The sequence below is a fragment of the Fukomys damarensis genome, unplaced genomic scaffold, assembly GCF_012274545.1.
Source record: "Fukomys damarensis isolate Sample0158 unplaced genomic scaffold, DMR_v1.0_HiC HiC_scaffold_8, whole genome shotgun sequence".
NCBI classification, from domain to species: Eukaryota; Metazoa; Chordata; class Mammalia; order Rodentia; family Bathyergidae; genus Fukomys; species Fukomys damarensis.
In genome coordinates, this window is record NW_022900920.1 from 25,248,359 (window position 1) to 25,254,358 (window position 6,000).

A 6,000-nucleotide genomic window follows, 5' to 3' on the forward strand; every position below is an offset into this window, starting at 1 on the left:
CTTCTTCCCAGTCTTCCTCCTGAGATCATGCCTCTATTATTACTTTTCCTCTCAGTCCTTATAATGAAAGTTTTGCAAACCATGACTACTGTTGATGCTACCAAATAGAAAGACATGAGAAGAGCTGATTTTTTAAAAACAAAATGTCATGCTCTTACAGGAAAAATATAACGCAAAATACAGAATTTGGAGATCTTTGCAGTAATGATAAGGGCCGTTAGCAAAAACCATAAAAGCCACTACCCACTGGGAGAAGGTCCTAAGGGAAAATAAAAGGAAACCAGGAGGCAACTTGCCCTTCCTCACCTTGGTAATCTTTCTTCTGATGCTTGATGGATTTCTTACTGTGTTTCTTTATGAAGGCTGCATCCATATCTACCTTTGGCTCTATGCTAGCTACAATGTCAGCACACAATAAAGGTTTTATCATGGTTAGTAGTAACAATAATCATGCAAGGGGAGAAAGTTTCAGTCAGTTTTCCACAACTTTATTAATCAGCTTCTTTGCCCCTTCTTGATGGGAAGAGTCCAAGAGCAAACGGCAAGAATGACACAAGGCCAACCAGGGCCAAGCCTCAGGAAAGTCCCTCAGCTTCCACCTGGAAGTCTTAGAACCCTGAGCCACCTCATACAAAGAGAGGCTGGAAAGGCCATGTGGAGGAGGAGGAGGAGAGCGCAGGTGAGCCCAGCTATGTCCAGCGGCTCAGTCACCCTCAAAAGGCACCAGGTAGGTAGGTGAGTGGTCTCAGCCCCTCCTGGCCAGCACAAGCACAGGAAGCCACCACATGAATGTCACTCACGCAACAAGGCGCCCAGCAATCCCACAGAGTAAATATGGATATTGATCATTTTCAATGATTGTGCTTTGTAGTGAGTGATTAATCTGATGTCATTAGGAGCCAAATGTTGAATGTTAAAGAGTGTAAATCAAAGAAATTAAAGAAAGACACTATAAAGTGAAAACTGAATGGAAAGTATTAGTATGCACTCCTATTTTTATTGTTTCTAAAAAATATGCATTTCCTACTTCCGGCCATGAAAAGGCCGACAAGAGACGACAGGCCTCGGGTACTGAGCCACCCAGTGCCAGTCTGTGCTCTCTGATCACTCCAGGCTCCACCTGCAAAGAGCTGAGTCAAGTTTGGGGCTGAAGATAAGCAAGTTGAGTATGAACTACCTGTGCCAAGAAAGCAAGTACCTTACTGGCACACACAGGCCCCTGCTACAAAGTCACACAGTCTGAGTCAAAAAAAGGTACATACTGGCTAAGATGACACAATGGGGGTAACATGACTGTATGTGATGAACATATCCTAGATACAATCATGTACTGCACACGGATGCTCCAGTCCACAACAGGCTGTTTGCAATGGGTATCCCATAATATTAAAATGGAGCTGAAAATTTTCTATTGCCTCATGACATCCTAACAATCACAACGCTGTAGTTCAGGGGATTCCTCACACAGATGTAAACAAACCCGCTGCACTGGCAGCCATATAAAAATATAGTGCCTATAATTATGTACAGTACATTACACTTGATAACGATATGAAACAACTCTAGGGCTGGTCTACGTATCTACAACACTTTGATCGCTATTATGGAGTGAACTCCTACTGATTAAAAAGTCTCCCGCGAGTCAGTGTGAATGTCACACCCACAGCAGCCTCATACATCTTGTGTGCACTATGTCCCTTGATATCGATGGGCCAAAGGTGTGCTTGACCTGCACCATCCAACTGTGTGTCGGTGCATTCTAGTACGCAACATTATCCCTGATTACAGAATCACCTATCATGCTTCTCTCAGAATATGCACCTGTTAAGTGGTGTGTGTGTGACTAGATATACAAATTCATGACTTAATCATACTAAAAAAAAAAATCTCATTCATCACCACTGGAGGTTGCTAAGGCACCAACTTATTACTCCAAAATTTAATATGCAAAAGCCAAACATTGATCCTGCCTTTCCTGTTTACATTCTCTTTTAGAGTAATGGAGAGATTTTCGGGGAATGTTGTTTACAGAAAAAAAATCCCAGTTAATAAGGACAAGAAAGAAAGTGGTGTGATTATAATATCACCATCTGCCAATGCTAAAGAAGTCATCCATTTAGTCAATAATATTAAAATTTAGTGGCTAAAAGATTGATGGAAATATTTTAACGGCAAGATCAGGCTGACACCACTAAAAACACAAATCCACTTTTTCAACACTGAAAATGGAAGAACCACGCATTATGTGACTCTCAAATATTACAGTAAAAATACACATTTCCACATAAAGCTCTGAAGTGTTCCTGCCTTTAAAAAAATTGAACCCAAATCTTCCCAATCTCTAGATATAGCTACAATGACAGAAGATACTGGGAATAGCATAAAAAGCTAAATGAGATAATGAAAAACTTACCAATCATATCGAGAATGTAAAATATTCTGCTGACATAATGTACTATTACTTTAAGCAGATAAAATAAAATGAAATAAAAAAGGGAATGGACAATATAGCAGTTCTATTTTTAATTTTTCATGGTGGCTATACTAGTTCACATTCCTACAAAAGTCCATAAAGTCTTCTTTTCTCTGTTCGCTTTTCATCTTTTTCACTAAAGTCATTCTAATAGGTCTGAAATGATATTTCATCACAGTTTTCTTTTGTGTTCTCTAAAGATCAGTGATGCTGAGTGTTTTCCACAAACCTATAATGTAATATATATTGACAATGGAATATCATTCAGCCTTCAAAAAGAAACACTGTTGTTTGGGACCACACGGATGAATCTAGAGTAAAATACGCTAAGTGAAATAAGTCAAGTGTGACAAGACAAATGTTCTGTGATCTCACTTCTATGTGAAATGTTTGAAAAGTCGAATTTATAGGAGCAGAAAGTACAGTACAGTGATGGTTACCAGAGTCTGGGGTCGGGGAAGGTGCGAGGGAATGAATTATTGGTCAAGGGCTCCAAAGTTCCAGCTACACAGGAGCTGTTGACATCAGGGTAACAGCCTTCAGTAACGTGTACTTCAAGGTAAGAGTAAATTTCAGGGCCAGGGATTTAGCTCAGCGGTTTGGTGGACTGCCTTGCAAGTGCAAAGACCTGAGTTCAATCCCTGGTACAAAAAAAAAAAAAAAAAAAAAAAAAAAAAGAGTAAATTTCAGAGGCATGACTACAAAAACTCAAGTAATTAAGATGACTGATGTTAATTAGCTTGGTTAAATCACTCCACATTGTTTAAGGGAATCAGAACATTATGCTGTGCCCTGTAAATGTCATATATTAATATTTTGTCAAAACATTTCCTAAAATTTTAAGGAATGAGACTGAAAAAGATATAAAAATAATTTGCAATACATAGGCCATGTAAGAACCCATATAATTAAATGTTAAAATCATCTGATTTTTTTCAAAGTCTTTGAGTTTATCAGTGTCTTAGCTAACTAAGTAAAAGTTAAACATTTACCTATCCTGTGACCCAGAAAGTCCACCTCTAGTTATTTACACAAAAGAAATGAAAACATACCCACAGAAAGACATGTACAGAAAGCCAGTCATTTTATTCCTAATAGCTGAAAGTAGACAGGGATTTCCACCAAAGGAAAATGGATAAACTAATTATAAAATGCTTCTACAATGGAATAAAAGTTCTACTTTAATAAAAATGAATAAACTATTGTATACTCAATATGGATTGACTGCATAGAAAATGTGACAAGGGCAAGAACCCAAAAACACAATGATTGTGTATGGTTCCATTCACATGATGTCCTAGAATTGGCAAAACTACAGTGAAAAGAATCAGTCAACAGCTCTGGAAGGCAGGCTGACAGACAGGGTATAAGAGGATGGTCGAAGGTGAGGCCAATGTTCCATGTTTGAAGAGGGTTGTGGATTATAAGCCTGTGTACTTTTGTCACACTAATTGAAATGTACACTTGGAACTTGCCCATGATACTCTAAATTTTACCTTAAAAGAACACAAACCAATACTGAACTTTCGTCAATAGATTCTCTTTACATAGTGATATGGGTTAACGATTCTGAAAGCACTTTCCGTAAAGCGTAGGCATCTGCAACTAAGTAAACATATTTAAAATGGCAGGGGCCAAGTTTCTCGATATTAGAGTGTGGACATACAAGCATGGCAAGGCAGACAGCTAGAAGGTATCAGGACTCGTGAATCAGGAGTAGTGGGCAAGCTCTTCTCTACTAAAAAGAGTGTGCTCCTTGAAAAGGGAAATTCCAGAACTGGAACAGGGAGAAAGCAGCAAGAAATCCTGCAATGCCTGGTTGAACCAGGAATTAAGGAAGTTCTAGAAGAACAATGAAGCACAGAAAAAGATCCCAGCAGCTGGCTCAACAAGACTCCCACCAGTCAAATCTGGGAGAACCTGAACATCAAAAATAAATAATAATTGATGAAAACACATAAGATAAAAAGTTCACAAGTCCATGCCGATAAAAATCGATGAGTAAATAAATAAAAGACTCTTGTTTACAGTAAAATGTCAACTACTAAATATACACAATAAAATTAGAAAATAATAGCAGATCACTGGGAGGCTGAGGCAGTGAAGTCTCAAACTCAAGCCCAGCCTGGGCAACTTAGTAACTTAGCAAGAACTTGTCTCAAAACAAAAATAAATAAAAGCTTTGTGCAAAGGTCCTGGATTCAAATCCCAGTAACTAACACACACACACACACACACACACACACACACACACACACACACACAGAATAGAAAAAAACAATGGATGCTAAAACATGTGGGTGCAATTTTGATGAGAACCGGGATATTTATCAACATATTTACACAGTCTGAGAGCTCCATATTGAATTATACTTAATGATGGAAGGGGGAAACCTAGAGCACCACTGTGACCAAAAAGATCAAAATTACTCATCTGAACTCTGCATAGGACACACTGAGAACACGATATTACATCTTCTGTATTTCTGTCAAAAAAGTGTAACTTCACTTGAAATATAAGGAAACCAGGTAGACTAAATTGAGAGACATTCTGCAAAATAGCTGCCCTGTACCTGTAAAGATGACAAGGTGAAGGCATACGTATTTTGAGAAAATGTCCTGCACAAATAAGACTGAAGAGAAGACTGAAGACACGACAAGTTCCTTGTGTCATCCTGGACTAGATCTGGGCTGGGAAAAATGCATAAGTATAAAAAGGACTGTTGAGGAAATGGCCAAGGTTTGAATGTGGATCAGGATGGAGAAGGACCGTCTTTGCTTTCAGGAAACAAACCCTGAAATGTTACATGTAAGTGGATATCATGTCTCCCTGCCTCAAGAAAAATACATAAAAATATCAGAGAGAAAAATGGAAGTACTTGGCAAACTTGGGCAAACTATATGAGATTTCATCACAAGACTCTTGCAGCTTTTATAGCTTTACATAAAACTTTTAAAGCAGTAAGCCAAAAATAATTCCTTAATATATCAGGGATATAAACATAGATGGGTTTAGATAATACTAAGCAACTCCTGATAATGGCCTCTGAAGATGTTTGTTAAATCTTTGCTAGCTTGCAAAATTATCTGTGGTTGAAGACAATATGATGACTGGAACTTGCTTTGAAATATTTCAGGGTTATGGTTTAGTTCTTAAATGTCCCCTGAATATGATAAATCTTCCTGCCTTTCAAGTTGTGTGTCTCAGGCACTTTTGTCACAGTGACTGGAAACTAACATACCCAGTAAGAACAAAAAGTGAGGAGTTATATAAGAAAGGGTGACCACCTGTAGGTGATAGATCTGAGAGATGAATGCAGGGACCTCAGTGTACTATTTCTTCCCTTTGTGCATACAATTGAAGTTCTCCATCTAAAACCAAAAGATTGCTAGATACATGAGAAAAGAATTCTCTACCACCATGGAGAAGGAAACTCCTGGCTTAGCACTCAGTCCCCATTCCACAGTGGCCTCAGCACAAACCTTGCACAGGTGACATCAAGTGGACCTGGCCTGGTCTTCTGGGA